At 40.1% G+C, this 25,571-nt stretch overlaps 1 long non-coding RNA gene and 1 pseudogene across 1 annotated transcript in view; both read right to left on the bottom strand.

The window, feature by feature from the left end:
• Positions 1–1,726: 1,726 nt before the first annotated feature.
• The window catches only part of LOC140500188 (uncharacterized), a 62,252-nt gene continuing 38,407 nt past the window's right edge, over positions 1,727–25,571 (bottom strand). The window contains exon 3 of the long non-coding RNA XR_011965630.1: positions 1,727–2,038. This is a non-coding gene — a long non-coding RNA (uncharacterized lncRNA). The remainder of the gene's footprint in view (positions 2,039–25,571) is intronic.
• LOC140498701 (uncharacterized) overlaps positions 7,282–25,571 on the bottom strand; it is a 28,903-nt pseudogene continuing 10,613 nt past the window's right edge.

Below are 25,571 nucleotides of genomic sequence, written 5' to 3'. Positions count from 1 at the left end.
TGTTTGTGATGGGGGGAAGGGGTGTTAATCAGTAAATGGGACAGACTTACTGATCAGAGTTCTAGAATCAGGTAGCTGCCAGTAGTGGCCTGGAGTAACTTTCCTCAGAAATGCAGGAAGGTGCCAAGCTTTCTCTTACATACAAATACCTCTGACTTCAATCTGGACCAATTTCAGCTCCATACTCTGGAGAAGGATGTCTGTGTCTCCTCATACATGGTTTCAGCAAAGAGTAAGAGAGGGAGGGAGGAAGTGTGTGAGAGATGGGTCTAGGAGCACTGGCCCCAAGAATAAAAGCAGAGATGATATATGAGACTTCAGGGAAATAAGGAAGCATCTCTAAACCAATCTCAGGAGCATTGACCAATATGAGTCTAGGGAAAAGGGAATACACCTTGGGGATGGTGACAAAGATATCCTTTCCTTTGGGGACAGGGTGTTAGTATAGCTACTTATAGTTCTCACTCTGCCCTCAATTCCCCAGGTCTCAGAGATGTAAACTGGGATACAGTGTGATTGGATGAAACTTTATTGGAAGGGGAGCACAGAGGTAAGTAGACAGTACTGTCTACAGATGGTACAGTGAACCCTCTGCCTATGTTACACTTGCGGTGATGTCCAGGATTTCCTCTAATGGAGAAGGCTGTCTTCCCATTTGAGGCTATACAATGAGGTTCAGATACTTCAAAATGAGTAAAATATACTTTCTTCCTTGCTAGGAGAGGGTCCCTTAGTGGCAACGTCTTTTATATGTGTATATGGGAGGGGAGTTGCTTCCTTCTTTGGGAAGAGTGTACCCTATCTGGGGGAAGTGGATCCTCTACCCATCTCCTTAGGTAAAAAGAAGTGTCCTCTTTTCCCAGAGCTACAATGTGGTAGATCCTCTGTCTGGGCACTGAACAATCACTTCCCACTTCAGGCTAGCCTCTTGAGGACCCTGTCTCTCCCTCTTATAATCTTAGATCATGGGTAGGGTTATAAACCAGAAGGTAGACCTGAGCTCAAAGATGAAAACTACCAGTCCCCAGAATAGGGGAGATGGAAGTCCAAAAATGAGCCCCATACTTGTGATCTGCTTTCAGTTCCTGAGTGAAAGCCCCATGTGTCAATGGAAATTCAGCTTTCACACTGACTGCCCTGGCAACAGCTAATTTGCTATTCAACTGACTTTTCCCCTACACCTAGGTAATTTCTTCCCCTCTGGTATCATTTATCCTTCCTTTCTTGCTCTGGACACATTTTCAGGCACTGAACTGTACCTCTCTCCCTCCATTATTTCAGTCCCTCATTCCCTAAGTCCCCTTAATCCCCTTGGTCCTGAGGTGCCTTCAACTCTCAAATTTCTTTAGTCCTATATTAGTCCAGAAGGCTCTTCTTCATTCAAAACCCTAAAGAGTTACAGGTTCTACTGAGGACCTAGTTAGAGTTTATAATTTGGACCTATTTGAAAGTATCTGATATTGTGTGACCTTGAGTCTCACAAAGAGAAGATTAATAACTGGTCCTTTCTCTACAATATAAATATTGTATGATTATTATTTCTCTACAATATTATTATAATATTAATATTATATATATTATTGTACAATTAATGATAGTGATAGTGATAATAATAATGATAGTGATAAACTTTTTGCATCACAGTTTGAATATTGCAAAACATTTTATAGATGTCATTTCAAATAAAACTCATAAGAATTCTGAGAAGAAGGTATTACAGGTTTTAATATCCCCATTTTGAAAGATGAGGAAATTGAGCATCAAAGAGTTAAGAGATTTTCCCATAGTCACAGAGTTAGTGTCACTAGTGAGATATGAGCCCAGATCTGCTTGATTCCAACTTTCTATACACTGCATCATCTGTGCGTCACTTTCTGGTATCCCTCCCTGCACAGCAAATTCACACACACACTCACCTTCCCCTGGCACACCCCAGGGACCTCCCAGAAGTCCTCTCTCAAGTCATCAGGTTCTCTGGTCCATTTCGTATGATGAAACATTGGGAGTAGGGCAGCAGTCGTAGTGGGAAATCATAGCACTGTGGAATCACAAAGAGAGATGAGACCCTGAAGACAATCAAGTCCAACATTGGCCACCATTACATCCCACTCCACATTCACCCAATCTCCACATTTTAATACAGAAAAAAGCAGCCAAAATACAGAAGGAGACTTGTGTAAGGTCAAACGTAGTATTTGTGACATTGTCTAGCTTGGCACCTGGAAGAGGTCTCCTAAAATGAGGGTAGATTCTATATTCTGCCTAAAGTGAAATTTAAAATAAAGTATAGAAAGCCAAGGCAGTGAGTTTGAAATGGCAGGAGTTCATTGGGTAGGGTTGAGTCAGGTGACAGAATGTGGTGACAAGTCACCCAGTAGGTGGAGCTGGGCCAAGAAAGGCAAATGACATCTTCAGATGGAGGCTGGACTGTCAGCAGCCCTGTTGTAAGAGGGAATCAGCTAGAGCCAAAGACTATTGGGAAGGGGAAAGTGAAAGAACAGGGTGGTTGTATAAGGAATTATCAAGGACAGTCTCTGAGGGGACCTTGGATTGGTGGTCTCTGGTGCCATGGGTTATTCTCTTCATAGATAAATCTCATGGCTCTCTGTTCCCTGTTTATGTTCTTTGATGAAGGGAACTCTTGTATGTGACTGCACATAATGAGCTGGGCTGAGGGAATAAGCAGCATCGAAACCAGATCACGAGATGGGGGTGGAAGGGGACACTCAGTGACAAAATGAGCTGCTTATCCAAAGCATTCAACCTCAATACAAATATTTATCTATTACCTGCTACAGGAAAGGATTTATTCTCAGCAATGGAAGAGATAGGTAAGTACTGAGAGAGAGAGAAAGAGAGAGAGAGAGAGAGAGAGAGAGAGAGAGATCTACAGATAGATAGGCAGACAAAGGGATAGGTAGATAGCACTATGATACGGGATAGAATATCATGAGTGAATAGGAGAAGTCAAGCAGTGAGATGAGAGAGAGAGAGAGCTATTCTAATCTGGGGGATCTAGGAAGGATTCTTTGGAAGCAGTGACGACTGAGCTGGGTCTTAGGAAGATAAGGAATGAAACATGATCTTTCTCAGACTACAATAATGAAAACTACACCTTTACTGACTCTCATCAAATGATGGGGTAATCAAGGACTTTACAAACATTAAAGTGCTATATACATGCTAGCTATTTGAGGAGCCAAGGTGTTGCAGTGGATAGGTAAAATATTGGAGTCAGGAAGACATGACTTTAACTTGAAAGAAATTTGAAGGAAAATGCCTTAGGCTAATCCCGCTGTATACCCTAAAATCTTAAAATAGATATGTGACCTGAACGTTAAATATTAATATTTCAGTATAATTAAAGTATTATATAAAAATATTAATATTTAAATATTTAAAATGATAACCAGTATCTTTCAGAGGTATAACTGAAAGAGAGAGAGAAGTGATCACCTCTCTCTAGAACAGACAATCTCTATTACATGAATTGAAAATGTCTTTCTGAATAAAATGAACATCATCAGAATTAAAAAGGAAGTGGTCAACGGGGGGGAAAATGCATCAAATATCTTTTTTTCAAAATGTATGAAAGCCAGTATATGTAGAGAACTATAAAAATATATGAGGCTAAGAACCATTCCTTCGTGAGTACGTGGTCAAAAAATATGAGACAAGAAATGTTAAATGACTAAACATGTAAAATTTTCTCCAAATTGAATTTGCTTTAGTGAATTGGAAGAGATGACAAAAATTAGGAATATCTACTGTTGTCACAGTTGTAAAATGATAACCATGCTTATGTACTGCTGGGGTTCTGAATGTTGGTACAAGTATTGAGGAAAACAATTTGAAATCATGCTACGAAAATTATTAAAATGTCTATACTTCTAACGCAGAGATTCTTAAGACAAAGACAGAGAAAGGCACATAATACAAGGAACATCATCACCAAATTCCAGAATTATCATGGAGAAAATACTGCAAGCAGCCAGAAAAAAATTCAAATATCATGGAGCCACAGTCAGGGTTACTTAGCAACTTCTACATTAAATAATTGGAGGGTTTTTGGAATGTGATATTTTGGGATGCAAAGGAGCTTGGAATACAACCAAGAATCAACTCCTCAGCAAAATTTAACATGATCTTTTAGGAGAAAAGATGGACACACTATGAAAAAGGGAACTTTCAATCATTCTTGTTGAAAGACCAGAACTGAGGGGAAAATTCAGGCTTCAAGTACAAAACACAAGAGAAGCATAAAAAGGTAAACAGAAAAGAAAAAAAAAAATATGTTGTTCAATGAGGTTAAATGGTTTACATCCCTACACAGGAAGAAGACACTTGAAACTCTTGAGAACTGTATCTTTATTAGGCCAATTAAAAAGGGTTTACATAGACAGAGGATGTGAGTATAAGTTTACTTTGACATGATGATATTAAAAAAAATTAAGGGGTGAAGAGGAAAGGGGGTACACAATAGGTTAAATTATATCACATGAAGAGGCACAAAACACCTATTACAGTAGAGGGAAAGAAGAGAGGGAGATAAGCACAGTTTGAACCTTACTTTCATTGGATTTGAATCAAAGAGGGAATGACATACACAGTTGTGTATAGAAATCTCTGTCACCCAATAAGGAAGTAGTAGGTGAAAGGGGAAAGAAAAGGGAAGGGGTCAATAAAAGAGAGAACAGATTGAGGGAGGTGGTAGTCAGAAGCAAAATACTTGTGAGGAGGGATAGAGAAAAAGGAGAGAGAAAAGTAGAAATGGGGCAGAGAAAAAGATGGAGGGAAATACAAAATTGGTAATCATAATTGTTAATGTGAATGGCATGAACTCTCCCGTAAAACAAGAGTGGATAGCAGAGTGAATTAAAAGCCATAAGCCTACTATATGTTGTATACAAGAAAAACATCTGAAGCAGAGGCATACACACAGAGTAAAGGTAAAAGTTTGGAGTCAAATTTATTATGCTTCAGCTGAAGAAAAATTAAAAAGCCCAGGTAGCAATCCTGATTTCACACAAAGAAAAAGCAAAAATAGATCTAATTAAAAGAGATAAGGAAGGAAACTGTCCCTTGCTAAAGGGTACCATAAACAATGAAGCAATATCAATACTAAATATATATGAACCAAGTGGCGTGGCATCCACATTTTTAGAGAAGTTAAATGAATCACCTGAGTGGGGAACGAGTGGGGAACTACATGAGTGGGGAACCTCAACCTTCCCCTCTCAAAACTAGATAAATCCAAGGAAAATATAAACAATAAAGAAGTTAATGAGATGAACAGAATTTTGGAAAAGTTAGAAATGACAAGCCTCTGAAGAAAACTGAATGAGGATAGAAAACAAAATATCTTTTTTTCTTAGCAGTGAATGGCACACAAAAATTGACCATATATTAGGGCATAAAAACCTCAAAACCAGATGTGGAAAGGACGAAATATCCAATGCATCCCTTTCAGATAATAATGCTATAAAAATTACATTGGAATTTACGTTGCCTTAGGGGAAGCTTGCTTATGGAAAAGCTTAATTTCAGGAAGACTTTCACACCTTTGGTACTAAACTAATTAGGCACTGAGTCAAGTGGGTTTTGATGCCTTCTGACTCTAAGTCTATTAGTTCAAAACTATATATACTGGAAGGTTGGTATTTTAATTTGTGGCTCACTCAAGGGAAGAATGTGTCTTTATGATTTGACCAGATGAGATTCTGAGTATCCATTGTGAAGGGTCCCCCTGGTTTTGAGAACCCAGATGTTGGCACTCCCTAATCTGGTGATTATGTATCCATTACATTGTTTAGACAGTTGCATCCCTGTCTATAGGATCTCTGGGCTAATTTCTCTTTACTTTTCTGCTTGTATTTTCTGAATAACCTTTGCCTTCTTTACTTTTACATCATGAATTAAAGTAAGTTTGCTGACCCCTTTGAAGTTGTCTTTCCTTCAGAAAAGCAGATCAAAGAACCTGTGTTAGAAGGCCATCCTGAGTGTGCTAGGGTCCTTACTACTACCCAAAGCACCTTCTTCATAGCCACCCTATGAATTAGGAAGCATCAGTATAACTGATATTCAATTATTTTATACCAAGTGGAAACTTGAGATTAGATAGTAGGAAAAAAATTCTTAACATTTAGGACCATCTGAAACCAGAACTGGTTGATCATGTAACAAGCTGTCTATCAATGGAGGTCTTTAAGCAGAGACTAGATGACTGCTTAGTGATGGGTTATAGAGGGAATTCCTTTTCAGATATAGGTTGAAGTGAATGACCATTCAGCTATGACCACTTTCTAGCTCTGAAATGACTCTATAAGGAAGCACAATGACAGAGACACAATGAACCAAACAAGTGAAAATGGTGAATCACAATTTCCACCAGCAGATCCCCACCCCAAGCAGCTTGCAGAGGCAGATATATGGCACAGTAGTTGACCTAGATTCGGGAATACATGATTTCAAATGTGGCCTCAGACACTTAGTAGCTGTGTGACCCAGGACAATTATCTATCCATCAATTTCAAAATATGGAGATAAAAACAGCACCTATAACCCAAGATTGTACTGAGTATAAAATATTTGTAAAACACTTTGCAAACCTCAGGACTAGCTATTATTATTGTCATCATCATCTTCATCATCCCATTAGTTCACAAGGTCTTACTCTTGACCCCTGTTGGCACCCATAGTCAGGTTCCCAATAGCATGAGTTCATCCCCTTGTCAGCCTCAAAGTTTCCAATACAAAGTACGGGAGAAAAAAACTGTGGTATCACAGTAGGCTAAGCTGTCAGATCCAAGTGTACTTTGCCTGTGATTACCCCACTATGGTACAAAGAGCCTCAGAGCAGGGCAAGCCTTTCTTTTCTTTGTTGTTGGACTAAGGAAATGAGGAAAGCTATATCATGAGGAATATAGACCCAGGAATGAAGTCTGCAGTCTTAAGGGTATTAAATGTAACTGGGACAATTATGGGTCCTTGCGTTCATTCTGGGGTTATCTAGAGTTTATCCAAAGGTCATTCTGGGGTCCCCAGAGAGATCCAGAATCCAAGTGGCAACTTCTCAGAACTTCTTTCTCAAGTTCTTCCTGGAGAACCAGAACTTAGAAGACAAACGTCAAGTAGTCAGATACCATACCACGGCCCTGTCCATTAACCTTTCCCTCAAGGTCAAGTCTCAAGAAGAAAGAAAAATAATGAGATGGAGGGGTTACTGAAGGGGCAGAGATGAGAGCAGGGTGAAGCAGAGCCTGAGTGAGAGCCTGAGGGTGATTAGATATCTGAGATGAGAAAGAAGAGACCACAACAGAGAGGAGACTGAAAGGCAAATGGGGCATAGTGAGTGAGGAGGAAACCATGGGGAAATTCTCACAGATTAGAGGGGTTTCTGTGAGAAATGAACAACATGTGCAGCAAAGGGACTAAGGAGGGATCTGAGAGACAGAGAAGATTCTGAGGAAACAGAATGGAGACTGAGAAAAAGGGTGAGAATGAGCTGTGGCTGGAAGTGCAAAGGAGAATCTGAGGAGACAGAAAGGAGATTAATGGTCTGAGAGATGCTAGAAGGAATGGAAATATAGGCTAAAGTTAGCCATGTACCTTGGAAGAGCAAGGCCATGGTGGCGAAGAGGACATTGATTGCCATGGTCTTCATGCATAGGAGTCTCAGTTCCATTACAATGATGAGTAGCTTGTTCCCCCATCCAGACCTTTCTGCAGGGGACAAGGGTCAAGGTCAAGGGGAGACAGGATACATTCTAGGGGCCCACTTTAAGTAGTAGAAACATGAATCCTGGCTAACATTTATGTAGGGCTTATAAGATTTGAAAAACTATCTACACAAAATCTCATGAGATTTTCACCAAAACAACATGAGGTAGGTACTACGGTTTTTACTGTCATTTTATCTACAAGAAAACTGTCTCAGACAGTTTGAGTGACTTGTCAAAGTTCATTTAGCTAATAGGTATCATAGACGAGATTCAAATTTAGGTCTTCTGACTCCAAATAGGACAAAGCCATATGTGGCTCTCTAGGTCTTCAAATGAGGCCCTTTGACTGAATCCAAATTTTACAGAACAAATCCTATTATTAAGGGAATTTGTTCTATGAAGTTTGGATTCAGTCAAAGGGCCACTTTTGAGGACCTACAGGGTCACATGTGGTCTCAAGGCCTTAGGTTCCCCACCCCTGAATGAGGTATATCCTAGGCATTCTAAACTGAGCATGACTAAAATGGAACTCATCACCTTTCTACCTAAATCTACCTTTCCTCTAAATTTTCCCACTTATTTTAAGGAACCACCATCCTTCTAGTCATCCAGATTCACAACTTAGCACTATTTTCATTTCGTTCTCCTCCTTCACCCCACATATCCAGTCTGTTGTCAGGTCTTTTCAATTCTCTATTTTTTGTCCCCCTTCTATCCATACACATAGTCACCATCTTGGTTTAGGGTCCCATCATTTCTTACTTAAACTGTGACAACAGCCTCCTAATTGATTTTCCTGCTTCTGCTTTCCTGCTTCTAGTCTGTCCCCCTCTCAAATTTATCCTCTACACAGTTGTCAAAATTATCTTCCTAAAACACAAGTCTCACCATGTCATTACCCCAGCTCAAAAATCTTTAATGGCTCCCATTGACTCCAGGACGAATTTCAGTCTTTCACAATTTGGTTCTAATCCACTTTTCCATGTTTAATGCACATTATTCCCCCTTCACATATTCCATGTTCCAAATCATCTTTCCTATATGCTGTTCCCCAAACTTGCATTTTATCTTCCAGATACCCTTGCCCCACCTCTCAGTTTGGAATTCACTCTCTCCTCAATTCCACTCTTACAATTCCTAATGTCCTTCAAGGCTCAGATCTTGAATCAATTCAAGAATGAAGCCCTTCTTCATCCCCTTATTTATTGGAGCTCTTTTCTTCCTCAGATAATCATGTATATACTGATCTGTACATATGTGGTATCCTGCCCTCCAGTAGAATGTAAGCTCCTCGAGGGCAAAGAATGCTTTTCATTTTTTCCCCTGAATCCCTGATGTCTTGCACAAGGTCAGTGCTCATTAATATTTGCTAGATTTTATTGAATTTGATATGAAATTTGAATGAGGTGAAAGAACCAAAATAACTTGGACGATTCAAGCATGGGCTGAATGCAACAGTGACAGAAATAGTGATGGAACAACTGAAGGAACAAGTTTAAAGGAAATGATAACAAGCTCTATTTGAAGTAGGATGTCTGCTGCAACTGTGGAGGATGAGGGTATGGAGAGGAGAGAAAGGATGTTTGGAGCAATCACTGTGAGGAATAATTATCAAGAGAGTGAGTTATGAAGGAGCATTTGGGCTCAGTTCAGTTTATGGAGTACCGCATTTCCAGAGACTTCGGTAACATTATGTACTTTCAACCCTGAATTATGACACAACCAAACTGTGAAACATCACACGCTCCATACCTGAGCTGATTGTCACTCTGAACCCTGGGCTATCCTATTATCAAACTAGGACACATAGACCCAACAGGATCATAGATTCAGGGAACTTCACTTAGAAAGGAACGGAGTAGCTAACTGCTCCAACCTGTGCCTAGAAGGAATTCCCTCTACAGCATATCCCTAACTGGTTTCATCCAGTCTTTGCTGAAAGTGCCTTAATGAAGTGGTCCCATAGCCTCCTCAGATGGCCTGTTCCACTTTTGAACAGTCCTAATATTGAGAAACTTATTCTTTACATGATTAAAGCTAAATTTGCCTCTTGGTAACTTCCAGTCTTTATCAGTTTCCCCTTCTGGTCACTGTTGCATTTTTCTTTCCTATGAGGCTCTCAAGTTCAGTCTCGTTAGCTCTATATTTTTCACCATGAATGTTTAACTCAGCCACAAGATCCTGCTCAAGACAAGACAGTTTTTGCTCAGAGGTAATCCCAGGGTCTGGTGCAGTATGATCTGAAGATAGAAACATATCCTCAGACACAACTCTGATCCTCAGTGAGCCCAGGACTGGCCTTCCAAGTACATAGCCCCCTCATGTCAGGAACCACCTCTCCAGCCTAATACCATGTTTTGATCCTAGTTGTTCCCCTTCAATCCAAGACTTAGTCCCCACATCAGGATTCTTATCTCTAGCATTATGACCCCTTTTCTAGGACACTCCTTTCCATTCTAGGATCCACAGTCCAATTCCAGGACCCACATTCCAATTCCAGGACACTTTTCCCTACCTTAAAATTTTACTTAGCACCCTGTAATGCCAATCTCCAGACATAGCTTATATCCCTGTCCTTCAGTGAACCCAGAATGTCCCTTCTTAAACTGAAACATTCCTCTTTTCCACCTCCATCCCCTCAATCTCCATCAGCCAGAAGTTAATCTTACCTGGCCAGTGGAATACATGTATCTCTTTCCCAAGGTGTTTCACTGAGCAGGGCACTGTATCATTCTCACCAACCCTGCCAATCTGGACACCACCGTAGGTGCCACTGACCAAGGGAATTAGAGTAAAGTCTAAGCTGTGATGAAAGCCCCAGGGGAGGCCAGAGACACATGAAGTTCCTTGCCGTAGAAGTTCCTGATCAGGCAGGCCACAGAATCCTGATCCCTCACCAAGAGCATGCTGGGTGACAGGGGACTTGAGATCCTGCAATCAAATGAAATCTTCCTGTCCTTTATCTGGACCTAACCCAGATGTGGGAAAGAAACACATATGACTAACATATAATTGTGAAAAACAACTTTAGCCCCATATTTCCTGCCCCCTCTTCATGTTAGCCTGAGCCTATATGTAGGGAATAGATTCATTGACGAAGTAACTATAAAAAACAAACCTCAGCCCCATTTCCTGCCCCAAAACTCATTCGTAGTCTGGTTCCCATATCCCCAACTCATTTGCCTGGGCTGCTCCAGACACCATAGTCTCCTTTCCCCTTCCCATTTCCCCCAACTCCTGGTAGTCACTGATATTGATAACTATGAGTTTTTCATTGCTGAGTATCCCAAATCCATGGATTTTATTATTCTATGACCCCCAATGTGCTTTAACGACCTACCATAACCCATCCCCAGGGATTTTACATTAGAGTGGGAATGTTAGCTTTGCATGGTCACAGAGTACACTGTGGTGGAGAGAAGGGACTGGGAGATGGGGAACCCTGTTTCTGCTCTAGACCCAACACCGACTGACTGTGTGACCTGAAGTCTTTGGATTTTCTTAGGACTGAGATAGTAGCGACACTCAACAGGCTTCACAGTCACATCTATACCACAACCAAAGAACAACTTGTCTGTGTCATCTCCATTGCCCATTCTCCTTGCACAGGGCTGTTGGCCAGAATCTCTGAGCCCCAGGCCCTCAATCTGTAGGAAAATCTGCCTGCCAGTGTTTTCCCTGGAGGTGGTGAGTCTGTCTCCAGCAGCATCTGTACAACTGCTGTTGAGATTGGTCAGTCACAGTGGAGCATGGCTAGGGGCTCGAAGGTATCAGCCAAGGTTCCTTATCTTGAACTGGAAACCTAAAGTTTGGCATTTAAGGTTCAGGGTCTTTCCAGCTTTGTGGGAGCCTCCCCCGACTCCTCTAGCACCGTCTATTCCACTGAATGAATCAGAGATAGAGGTAGTGTAAGTTGGGGCACTCCATCCCCAGAGCTTTGATTCCCCTAAACTCCCTCATAACCAACCTAACCCATCTCCATCTCTACTACTAACCTAGGTAGGGAAGGATATGGGGGACAAAGGACCTAGGACTTCAGGAAAGGCCAGTGCTATTGGAGAGATATAGGGAATCACAGGGGTCAAGGTCAGTCCTGGATTCATCAGGATTGTCCCTGAGTCCAGAGACTTCCCATATTATCAAAGGCTCTTAGCTTCAGAAGATTCCCAAGGCTAGGGAGACAGAGGTTCATGGGTGTGGGAAGATTGGCAGAATTAGGGTTTCTGGAGTGGGCAAGAGAGAGGGTCTATTTGAAAATAGTGTTAGACACAGAAATGCATCACCACTACCCAGGACATAGGATTACTGGAACCATTAATCCAACACAAAGCCACACACATACACACAACACACACACACACACACACAAACATACACAAACATGCACACACATACACATCCTTGTAGCCATCTTGGGGTCTAACAGAATGTCATGCTTTCCTTGCCCCTATACACTTTCCTTGAAAACATGAGAACATACATGGCAAAACAGTAACTTCTGTTCTAGGGCCAAAATTTTCTCATGGTGACACAGGAAAGAACTTAAACCCCTTGTCTCCAGAGAATGGTCCTTAAGAACTGTGGAGGAGCATGAGAGTGGCAGGAAATGAGATAAGAATTCCTGGAATTGAGCTCATGAGAACTCATCAAGGTCATGAAGCTCAGTGAAATGTCTTCAGGTAAGAGTGAGGGACCTCTGTATACACATCCTGTATAAGGTATAGAGATCCTTTTCATGTTATTAATTCAGCTATAATCAAATAAAGCAGCATTTAAATTTTTTCAATTAGATATAATTTTAAAATATACATTATTTTGTAAATAATCTAACTACTATGTATTTAGTAATTTCAAATAGTGTTAATATGAAAATTAAGGAAGGTCACAGGTTCCCCATCCCTGTCCTAGATCAACTTGACAGAAAGGCTCCTGGGAGGCTAGACATTTAGGAAGGGCTTCACTTTTGCAAAGCCTCAGATAAATGACTTCTGGGGTGACTACATTAATGACTTGTTACTCTTAGTTCTTACCAACTCGATTGCATGAGATTGATTGATTTATCCCCAGGCTAAACCAGGTAACACAAGACAAGGCTTGAAAGGGAAAGCACCCTGGGTTCCATTGGGGGAATCTGATCATAGACTGAATAGTCAAGAAGGAATGGAGACACTCAACAACCAAGTATAGTTGCCCAGAGATGACTACTCCGCATGTCTCTTCTGGACCAGCTGAACACCTCTCCAAACTATGGCTGACCAACGTCTCAAGAAGATTTGGGGATTTTTGCAATTACATATCTCCCCGTGGAGTTTGGGAACACTTAAGCCAATTAATCCTCCAAAGGTGTTTGGAAATATTTCAGGGAACTACTGAAAGGACTCTGATGCTCCTGCAAAGACTCTATCTACACACCCCCATGGAGCATTCCAGAAGGGTTTTCCAATTCCATTTTGATGAATTCCAAATCATCAGGAATTCACATGATGAGATAATTCTCATCTGGCACCTCTTTTCTTCTAAAACTTTTTTATTGATACCTTTTTGATGATTCATTGATTTTCTTTATAAATATTATCTTCTTAAATTTGACTTCCAGATTTTCTCTAATCCTCCTACCACTCCCCCACACATTAAGAAGACAAGGAATATTATGTAACATACATAGGAGGTCATGCAAAACATATTAGCCATGTTTTAAAAAAACAAGAAAAAGAGAATTTTTAAAGTATGTTGAAGGGTGCAGTCCAAATGGCAGAGCAGAAGGATGGATGTGCTCTAGCTCTCCCCCGTAGCCCACAAAATGCATATATAAAAATGACACTAAACAAATTCTAGAGCAGCAGAAGCCACAAAATGACAGAGAGATGTCCATCCCAATACAACCTGGAAGGCCAACAGGAAATGTCTACCACACTAGGCTTGGAGCAGAGTGCAGCCCAACCTTGGCCACACATGTACAAAACTGGAGAAGACTTCAGGGTGTGGAATCACATGTAGCAGCTGCACTTCCCAGATTTCTCAACTCACAAACACCAAAGACAACTTCAAAAGTCAGTAAGAAATCTCTTTCACTTGGGTGAGAGGGACATCTGATCTGAGCTCTGCCTCCAGAGTGACAGCAGCATCCACTTTTGGAGCACTTAGCAAAATCGAGCAGGCAATACTAGTAGCTTATCTGGGTCTGAGTTCTGAGTGGTAGTCCTGGACTGAGGAGGAGTACTGTTGTGGTGGACCCTACTGGCAGATCCTGGGCAGAAAAGAGTGCTTGTGGTTGCTCACAGATCAAAGCATAGGTCAAGAGAGGAGCAAGCACCTCTCCCTTGATTGTGCCACCGTGGAGTAACTGAGAACTTACAGGTCCCTAGAATATTCCCTCCACATTACAAAGGATTCAAAGTCAATTAACTGACTGGGAAATTCCCCCCCAAAAAAGAGGAGGGGAATTTAGACTGTAGAAAGTTACTTTCTTGATGAAAAGGTATTTTCTGCCATTGTTTCAGATGAGGAAGAACAAAGCATACCATCAGAGAAATGCATCAAATCAAGGCTTCTACATCCAAAACCTCCAAAAAAAAACCATATGCAATGGTCTCAGCCCATGGAACAGCTCAAAAAGAATTTTGAAAATCAAGTAAGAGAGATGGAGGGAAAATCGGGAAGAGAAATGAGAGCAATGCAAGAAAATCATGAAAAATGAGTCACCAGCTTGCCAAAGGAGACCCAAAAAAATGCTGAAGAAAATAACACCTTTAAAAATAGACTAACCCAAATGGCAAAATAGAGATCCAAAAAGTCAGTCAAGAGAAGCATGCTTTAAAAAGCAGAATTGGTCAAATGGAAAAGAAGGTTTAAAAGCTCATTGAAGAAAATAGTTCTTTAAAAATTAGAATGGAGCAGATAGAAGTTAATGACTATGGGAAATCACGAAATTGTAAAACAAAACCAAAAGAATGGAAAAATAGAAGAAAACTTGAAATATCTCACTGAAAAGCAACTGACCTGGAAAATAGGTGCAGGAGAGATATTTAAAAATTATTGGCCCACCTGAAAACCATAATCAAAAAAAAGAGCCAAGGCTCCAAGAAGTTATCAAGGAAAACTGTACCAATATTCTAGAACCAGAGGATGAAATAGAAATGGAAAAAATTTGCTGATCACTTCCTGAAAGAGATTCCAAAAGGAAAACTCTGAGGAATATTTTAGCCAAATTCCAGAGTTCTCAGATCAAGGAGAAATTATTACAAGCAGCCAGAAAGAAGAATTAGAGTACTTTGGAAATACAATCAAGATTTAGCAGCTTCTACCCTAAGGGACTGAAGAACTTGGAATATGATACTCCAGAAGTCAAAGGAGCTAGGGTTAAAACCAAGAATCACCTATCCAGCAAAACTGAGTATAATGCTTCAGGGAAAAAAGTGGAATTTCAAAGAAATAGAGGACTTCCAAGCATTCTTGTGGAAAAAACCAGAGCTGAATAGAATATTTGATTTTCAAAGACAAGAATCAAAAGAAACATGAAAAGGTAAACAGGAAAAAAAAGCCTTAAGGAACTTATTAAATTTGAACTGTTTACATTCCTATATGGGAAGATGTTATTGATAATTCATGAGAACGTTTTCAGTATTAAGGTTACTAGAGGGAATAGACATATGTATATATGTGTCTGTGTGTACATACATATATGCATACATATATGTAGGTGTGTATTTGTATGTATGTATATGTATACTATATATGTGTAGGTATATATGTATATATACACACACATAGACAGAGGTCACAGAGGGAGAATACTTTTAAAAAATTTACTGTTGAATGTAATGTACGAGGAGTAAGAGAAAGTCAGTGGTAGAATGTTACAAATCACTTCACATAAAAGAGAGAAGAAAGAGTTTTTCCAATGGTGAAGAAGAGGGGGGAGATGAAAGGAAATAATTGAGCCTTACTCTCATGGAATTTGGCTTAAGGAGGAATAACACACACTTAACTGGATATGGAAATCTATTTTACCCTGCAAGAAGGCATGGGGGAAGGGGATAGGAGAGGGAAGATAATAGAAGGAACAGCAAATTGGGGAAAAGGTTACTCAGAACCAAACAATATTGTAGGAGGACAGGTCAAGAGAAAGAATGGAATGAATTGAGGACAGGATAGGACAGAGGGAAATGTGGTTAGTCTTTTATAACGTAACTATTACGGAAGTGTTTTTCGTTGTTACATATGTATTGCCAATATCGAATTCCTTGTTTTCTCAGTGAGGGTGGGTGGGGAAGGAGGGAGACAATATGCAACTCAAAGCATTAATAATGAATGTTACAAATTGTTTTGCATGCAACTGGAAATTAAGATATACAGGCAATGGATTGTAGAAATCTATTTTGCCCTACAGGAAAATAGAGGGGAAGGGGGATGGAAGAAGGGTGGGTAATGGAAGGGAGTACAGACTGGAGGAAGGGGTGTATGGGGTGCATGCTGTTATTGAGTGGAGGGAGAGAAGAGACAGGGAAAATATTTTGAATTCAAATTCGTGTGGAAGTGAATGTGGAGAACTGAAAAATAAATAAATTATGTAATGTTTAAAAATTAATTGATTGATTGATTGATTTTCATCTTTCAATATTCACTTTTATAAGATTTTGAATTCTAACTTTTCTCCTCCTCCCCAAGATGGCATGCAATTTGTTGTAGGCTATACCGGCATAATCATATTAAACGTATTTTCACATAATCATGTTGTGAAAGAAGGATGAATGCAAAACAGAAAAACCATGAGAAAGAAAAAAAGAGAGAAAATTGTGCGCTTCAATCTGCATTCAGACTCCATATTTTTTTTCTCTGGATGTGAATAGTATTTTCCATTGTGAGTCTTTTGAAGTGATCTCAGATCACTGTATTACTAAGAAGAGCTAAGTCTAACAAAGTCACTCACCAAATAATGTTGCTGTACAGTGGTGTCCTGGTTCTGCTCACTTCACTTAGCATCCATACTTTCCAGGTTTTCTGAAATCCACCTGACCACCACGTCTTATGGAACAGTAGTATTCCATTCCATTCTTATGCCACATCTTGTTTATCTATTCCCTAAATGATGGGAATCACCTCAATTTCCAATTCTTGGCCACCACAAAAAGAGCTGCTATAAATATTTTTGTACATATGAGCCCTTTTCTTTTCATATGATCTCTTTAGAATACACACATAATAATGGTATTGCTGGATCAAAGGGTATGCATAGCTCTATAGCCCTTTGGGTACCTTGATAATTTCATGAAACGATTTCTTGGCTCTGTTTTTGATCATGGCTTTCAGGCAGTCCACTAATTCTAAGTTATCTATCCTGGATCTATTTTTCAGGTCAATCATTTTTTCCAATGAGATATTTCACATTGTTTTCTATTTTTTTCATTCTTTTGGTTCTGTTTTATTGTTTCTTGATTTCTCATGAAGTCATTACTTTCTATTTGCTTCATTCGAATTTTTAAGGAATTATTTTCTTCAGTGAGATTTTGGACCTCCTTTTACATTTTGCCAGTCCTACATTTTAGGGATCTCTTCTCCTCATTAGCATTTTGAACCTCTTTTACCATTTGCTCTGTTTTTTAAGGTGTCACTTTTTCCAGTAATTTTTGGTGTCTCCTATACCAAGCTGTTCAGTTTTTCCCATGATTTTCTTGCATCACTCTCATTTCTTTTCCCAACGTTTCCTCTACCTCTCTTAATTTGTTTTCTAAATCCTTGTTGGGCTCTTCCATGGTCTGATACCAATTTATATTTTTCTTGGAGGCTTTGGATAAATGTTTCTGAAAGTGAATGATACTACCCCTTGGGTTGTGTTGAAAAAATCCAGGAGGGTGGTATTAGCATCTGGAACAACGGACAGATGTTGAATAAAAAAAGGGGGGGGGCAGTGAAAAAAAGACAAGAAAACCATTCACATATGACTTATCTGTTGTGTAACAGAGCTAATGCTCTCTATTTTATTAAATATCTATTCTGCTTCCTGAAGGATAGCATTCAAGTTAGCTGGGTAGGTTAATCTTGGTTGTAATTTGACATTTGCTCCTTTGACATCTGAAATATCATTTCCCAATCCCTCCACTGCTTTAACAAGGAAACTGCTGAATCTTGTGTGATCTTGACTTTGGTTCTACAATAGTTGAATCATTTCTTTATGACTGCTTGCAATATTTTCTCCTTGACCTGGGGAGACTGGAATCTGACTACAATATTCTTGGGAGTTTTCATTTGGGGACTTCTTTCAGGAGATGGGTATTTCCAATTTATATTTGAGCATCAGGATGTAAGATATTAGGACAGTTTTCATTTTAAATTTTTTCAAATATTATGTCTAATGTTCAAATGTTCAAAGATTATGTCTTTCACTGATTATGCCTTTCAGGCAGTCCAGTATTCTTAAATTATGTCTCCTAAATCTAATTTCCAGGTTAATTTTTCAATGAGATGCATCATATTTTTTCTATTTTTTCATTCTTGTTTACTCTATTTTATTGTTTCTTGATGTCTCATTGAGTAATCAAGGTCTACTTGCTCATTTCTATTTTGGGGGGGTTATTTTGTTCAGTGAGGTTTTGCATCTCTTTTTCCATTTGACCAATTCTGCTTTTTAAAGTGTTCTTTTCTTCAGTAAATTTTTGTGCCTCTTTACCATTTGGCCAATTCTGTTTTTTAAGGTGTTATTTTCTTCAGTATTTTTGGTGTCTCTTTTATCAAGTTGATAATTCTCTTTTCATAATGTTCTTGCATCACTTTTATTTTTTTTCCCAATTTTTCTTCTATCTCTATTACTTTAGTTCTTCCAGGAATTATTTTGAGGTTTGTGTCCTATTTTCATTTTTCTTTGAGGCTTTGCTTGTAGTTGTTTTAACATTGTTGTAGTGCCTTTATTTTCTCCACCACCACAGTAGCTTTTTAAGGTCAGGTTTTGTTGTTGGTGTTGTTGCTGTTTTCTCATTTTTCCAGACTATTTCTTTACTTAGAACCTTATGTTATTAAAGTTGGGCTCTATTCATTTTGGGGTGGGGAGGCACTGTTCTAAACTTCAGGCTTTTTCTGTGTTGCTGTTTTCAGAACTAGTTCTATGGGTCTGGATGTTTTTGGCACTTCCAAGGTGGTGTTAATCTGGGAGAAGTGTAGTCATAGCTCTCCTGATCTGTGCTCTGGTTTTTACTCAGGAAAGGCTCCTCCTTTTCTGCCCCCACAAGCACTAATGTTCCTCTCTGCCTGGAACTGTGACCAAGGTTTCTGCTCCTCTGTGACTGACCACAAGTGCTGTACTCAACCCTAAAACTGCAAACCAGAACTACATATGGGCAATTGAGTTAACATACAGAACCTGGTTCCATACCCAATGTTGCTGAGTGTCCTCTACAAGCTTTTTCTGACAATTTATTCAATCCCCTTACCATCTCTGGGCTGAGAGTTGCTGAAATTCTGCTGACACTATCACAGTCATCTCCAAGGTCCACCACTGATGCCTCTACATATGTGCTTCAGGTTGGCTCCCCAACTGATGTCAAAAACTTCTGGCCACATCCTAAGGTGTTTTGGGATGAAATTATCTCTTATCCCAACTTTTTCCTGGCTCCACTGCTCCAATATTCAATGAGACATGTTATTTTAAGGTTATTTGGAGGGGAATATGGAAGAGTTAAGCTGGGTTGTCTCTTCTGCTCTAGCATTCAGAAATTCAGAAACAACAAGTTCCAAAAATGATGAGGAGAAACTCTCCCAGATACAAAGGAAAGGTCATTTGAATAACATAAGACTATTTTACACCTGGGCAACTAGAGGCCCAGTGGATAGAATATTGAGCCTGGAGTCAGGAAGACTCCTCTTCCTTAGTTCAAATCTGACTTCAGACTTACTAGTTGTTTGACCTTTAGGCAACAAAAACTAAAATCGAAGGGATGGAAAAAATTACTATTCATCAAGTGAATCCTAAAAAACCAGGATTCATCATCATGCTATCAGACAAAGCAAAAACAAGCATTCAAAAAAATTTTTAAAAAATAAGCAAGAAAACTATACTGTGCTTAAAGGAACCATAGATGGCAAAAGAATAAATATCAGTAACAAACTTGTATTTACTCCAAATACTTTGGCATCTATATTCTCTAAGAAATTATTATTTGAGCTGCAAGAAAATATAGATAACAGCACAATAGTTACAGGATATTTTAATATCCTTCTATTAATTTTGGATAAGTGTAACAAAAATATAAACAAAAAAGGGCAATATAGAACTGAAGAAATTTCTGGAGAAGCTAGACTTAGAAGATTTATAGTGTTTTTTTAACGGTGATAGCAAAATACTATGCATGTTTCTCAGCTCCATGTGGAACTTTTACAAAAATTGACCAGGTACCATGGTACAGGTTTTTAACTTTAAGTACCTGTGTTATGAAGTAGAAACGGTGATAAAAAAAAAAAGGGAATAGATGTGATAAATGTGTTAGATATGGAATTGATGAACTTGTAACTAAACAACTTTAGCAATGAGAGAGCTTTCACTTGGAGTCCTTCAGGGATAAAGAATCACTATTCCAAAGGGAAACCCATTCAATTTCAGAACATTTCTGATAGTTTAGGTAGTTTCCCTTACACTGAACCAAAATCTGTCTATTCAAAACTTCTATCCAGTTCTGCCTTCTGGAACCAAGACAACCAAGTCTAATTTCTCTTCTCCATAATAAAATTTCAAGTACTTAAAGGAGGATACTAGAGGAGGGAAAGAGCTAGGAAACCTCCTATGAATTAGCCAAGGTAAGGCCTGATATTGGCCTGTTCAGTTCTATAAGGGCTCCATCTTACTGGAGACCTACTTCAAGGCCTGAATTTCTCATCTGTAGCATTGTCCCCTCCATTCTACCCCCAACTGCTCTGGTGGCAGAAGGGCTAAGTCCACGCTGTTCAAGGTTTCAGGGATATTGTAGCATCAAGGTATGTCTGCATGACTATAAGTCCCAGGTGTCCCTACCATAGCCCCCATCCCCTCCAAATGTCTGGCACGTTTTTATGCCAGGTGTCCCTGAGATCACATCACTGTGTTCCCTTCCTTATCCCCACAGTGACACATGGCTCACTATATACCCAGATAGCAATGGGGTCCTGGCAAGGCTACAGAGGTTCTTAGGGAGGATTCACAGATCTAGGAAAAATAAGCCAAATCATTTAAAGAAGATGCACAGTTTCTTACAATGAATACACAAGTCAAGCAAACAAGCTATGAATCTACAAAAAGGAGGCACAGACCCTGACAAGAGTACACTGAAGTGTACAGGGGATGTACAGGTTCTACACAGAATTCGTGCTAGACTGAACTGGAGGTCTGGTGAGGCCCATTCTCTTTACAATGTATGTAGTGGTCTTTATAGAGGACAAACAAAGGATAGACAGGCCCTGAAAAAGATGCTCACACCCTTGATGGAGCATATAGAGGATCCTTAAGGAGGGTTCCCAGGCTCTGCTGAGAATGTATCTCTATTTCCAGTGAATGCATGTCCCTCTTTAAAGAATGCATAGGTTCTATAGAAGAGGCCAAGAAGACAAAGAACTTAAAGAGGTTGTAGAGATTCAAGAAGAATGTCCAGGTTATTGCAAAGAAAGTGCAGGTCCAGCAAAAGACGAACCAGTGCAATATGGAAGAATCACAGGGGATGCTTATGTTCTTTCAGAAGATGAATAAGATGAAAAGCTGTCACGGGGGTGGAGTCAAGATGGCAGAGTAGAAGGAAGGACGTGTAGAAGCTCCATCCCTCCCCCCCTTAGCCCATAAAATACCTGTAAAAAATGACTCTGAACAAATTCTAGAGCAGAAAAAAACACAAAACAAGAGAGTGAAAGAGATTTCCAGCCCAAGAAAGCCTGGAAGGCTGACAGGAAAGGTGTATCACACTGGGCGTGGAGTAGAGCACAGACCCACTTTAGCCGTGTGGCAGGGCCAGGACTGGAGCAGCCTTGAGCACAGAATCCGTAGCAGCAGCTGCAGTTCCCAGATTGCTCGATCCACAAACACCAAACGCAGCTTCAAAGGTCAGTGAGAAAGTTCTTTCACCTGCATGAGAAGGGAACAAGTTCTGGCCCTGGTGGCCCCAGGGTAGCAGTATTTGCTGCTGCACAGCATCCATTTTGAGAGGCCTCAGCCTAAAGCCCCTGGAGGAATCGCGTGGGTAATCTGGATCTCATCCCTGAGTGGCAACGCTGGGGTGAGGAGGAGTGTTGACTGGCCTGGTGGAGCTGGTAGAGGCTCTGGAGAGGGAATCCTACTGGCAGATCCTGGGCAAAACAGACGGTTTTTGGTTGCTCACAGACAAGAGAGCAGGCCAGGAAAGGAATAAACTCCTCTCCCTTGATTGTGCCACCTTGGAGAAACTGAGAACTTACAGTTCCCCAGAGTACACCTTCCTCTTGACAAGGGACTCAAAAGTAAAGTAACTTGCTGGGAAAATGACCAAAAAGTGGGAAGAAAATAAGACTATAGAAGGCTTTCTTGGTGAACAGGTACTTTCTTCCATCCTTTCAGATGAGGAAGAACAATGCACACCATCAGAGGAAGACCTAAAAGTCAAGGCTTCTGCATCCAAAACATGCAAAATAAAAATGCGATGGTCTCAGGCCACAGAAGAACTCAAAAAGGATTTTGAAAATGAAGTAAGAAAGGTGGAGGAAAAATTGGAAAGAGAAATGAAAGCAATGCAAGAAAATGATGAAAAGTGAGTCAACAGCTTGCTAAAGAAGACCCAAAACAAATGTTGGAGAAAATTACACCTTTAAAAATATGCTAACTCAATTGGCAAAAGAAGTCGAAAAAACGAATGAAGAGAAGAATGCTTTAAAAAGCAGAATTAGCCAAATGGAAAAGAAGGTTCAAAAGCTCATTGAAGAATATAGTTCTTTAAAAATTAGAATGGAGCAGATGGAAGCTAATGGCTTAATGAGAAAACAAAAAATTACAAAACAAAACCAAAAGAATGACAAAATAGAAGACAACGTGGCATATGTCATTGGAAAAACAACTGACCTGAAAAATACAAACAGAAGAGACAATTTAAAAATTATGGGACTAGGTGGTGGAGCCAAGATGGTGGACTTGAAAGACACACTTACGCAGGATCCTCCCCACAGCCTATAAAATACCTGTAGAGAGGGACCCTCAACAAATTTTGGAGCAGCAGAAGTGGGGAACAACGGAGTGGAGGAGTTTTGCAGCCCACGGTGACCTGAAAGGCCCACAGAAACATCGATTGTGCAGGACACGGAGCCGAGCATGGAGCCCAGCCCAGCCTTGGCACACAGCACCATGGGACAAGACTCTGTGAGGAGGATACCTTGGGGGCAGAATATCCAGTCACAGTAGCGGGTCCTCAGATACCTCAGCCCACCGGCAGCAAAGGTCAGTGGGGGTTTAATCAGCTGGCCAGGAAAGGAGAGGGGACTTCCCACAGCTCCAGCAGCAGGCAGCAACCACAGAGCCAGCACAGCAAACCTTAGAGAAGCTCCATTGTTGGAGCATAAAAACCCCTGGGGTCATTGAATCACTGAGTCTTACCTCATCCCTGGGTGGAAGACCTGGCCCAGCTGGTCTTTGTCTCAAACTGAATGGTGGCCCTGCCCATTCACCTTATCAGAAAATCAGCTCCCCCATGCTGACTTTGGAACTGGAGGCCAGGTGGCTGTGGAGAGGTAACTGCTAAAATTCTGGACATAAAAATCCCTTTCTGCATCCAGACCAGTACACGCTTGATTGTACTACCTTGGAGGAACTGAGATCTCACAGATTCCCAGAGTATACCCTACTCTTGACAAAGGACCCAAAAGTCAAGTAAACTCCTTGGGAAAATGCCCAAAAAAGGAAAACAAAATAAGACCACAGGAAATCACTTTCTTGGTGAACAGATATTTCCTCCCTTCTTTGCAGATGAGGAAAAACAATGCTAACCATCAGTGAAAGACAGAGAAGTCCAGGCTTCTGTATCCCAAACATCCAATATAAATATTCAATGGGGTCAGACTATAGAAGAACTCAAAAAGGATTGTGAAAATCAAGTTAGAGAGGTGGAGGAAAAACTGGGAAGAGAAATGAGAGAGATGCAAGAAAAGCATGAAAAGCAGGTCAACACCTTGCTAAAGGAAACCCAAAAAAAGACTGAAGAAAATAACACCTTTAAAAATAGGCTAACTCAATTGGAAAAAGAGGTTCAAAAAGCCAATGAGGAGAAGAATGCTTTCAAAAGCAGAATTAGCCAAATGGAAAAGGAGGTTCAAAAGCTCACTGAAGAAAATAGTTCTTTCAAATTTAGAGTTGAACAGATGGAGGCTAAAGACTTTATGAGAAACCAAGAAATCACAAAACAAAACCAAAAGAATGAAAAAATGGAAGATAATGTGAAATATCTCATTGGAAAAACAACTGACTTGGAAAATAGATCCAGGAGAGACATTTTAAAAATTATGGGACTACCTGAAAGTCACGGTCAAAAAAAAAAGAGCCTAGACATCTTCTTTCATGAAATTATCAAGGGAAACTTCCCTGATATTCCAGAGGGCAAAATAAATATTGAAAGAATCCACCAATCACCTCCTGAAAGAGATCCAAAAAGAGAAACTCCTAGAAATATTTTGGCCAAATTCCAGAGTTGCCTCATCAAGGAGAAAATATTGCAATCAGCTAGAAAGAAACAATTCAAGGACTGTGGAAATACAATCAGGATAACACAAGAGCTTGCAGCTTCTACATTAAGGGATTGAAGGGCGTGGAATATTATATTCCAGAAGTCAAAGGAAGTAGGACTAAAACCAAGAATCACCTACCCACCAAAACTAAGTATAATACTTCAGGGGGAAAAATCATCTTTCAATAAAGTAGAGGACTTTCAAGCATTCTTGATGAAAAGACCAGAGCTGAAAAGAAAATTTGACTTTCAAACACAAGAATGAAGAAAAGCATGAAAAGGTAAACAGCAAAGAGAAGTCATAAGGGACTTACTAAAGTTGAACTGTTTACATTCCTACATGGAAAGACAATATTTGTAACTCTTGAAATTTTTCAGTATCTGGATAGTTGGTGGCATTACACACACACACACACACACACACACACACACACACAGCACAGAGTGAATTGAACAGGATGGGATCATGTCTTTAAAAAATGAAATTAAGCAGTGAGAGAGAAATACATTGAGAGGAGAAAGGGAGATATGAAATGGGGCAAATTATCTCTCATAAAAGAGGCAAGCAAAACACTTTTCAGTGGAGGGAAAAAGAGGGGAGGTGAGAGAAAAGCATGAAGCTTACTCTCATCACATTCCACTAAAGGAAGGAATAAAATGCACACTCATTTTGGTACGAAAACCTATCTTACAATACAGGAAAGGGGGGAAAAGGGGATAAGCATAGTGGGAGGAATGATGGAAGGGAGGGCAGTGGGAGGAGGGAGCAATTTGAAGTCAACACTCTTGTGGTGGGACAGGATCCAAAGAGAGAACAGAAGCAATGGGGGGCAGGATAGGATGGAGGGAAATATAGTTAGTCTTACACAACATGACTTTTATGGATGTCATTTGCCAAACTACACAGACATGGCCTATATTAAATTGCTTGCCTTCCCAAAGGGAATGGGTGGGGAGGGAGGGAGGAAGAGAAGTTGGAACTCAAAGTTTTAGGAACAATTGTCGAGCATTGTTCTAACTACTAGGAAATAAGAAATACCGGTAATAGGGTATAGAAAGTTATCTGGTCGTACACGACAAAAGAGAAGATGGGGACAAGAGAAGGGAGGGATGTTAGAAGAGAGGGAAGATTGGTGATAGGGGTAATTAGAATGCTCAG

This window comes from Notamacropus eugenii, chromosome 4 (genome assembly GCF_028372415.1).
Source record: "Notamacropus eugenii isolate mMacEug1 chromosome 4, mMacEug1.pri_v2, whole genome shotgun sequence".
In the NCBI taxonomy this organism is placed as follows: domain Eukaryota; kingdom Metazoa; phylum Chordata; class Mammalia; order Diprotodontia; family Macropodidae; genus Notamacropus; species Notamacropus eugenii.
The sequence above is the reverse complement of the archived record's forward strand: the minus strand, read 5'-3'. Positions and strand labels throughout refer to the sequence as shown.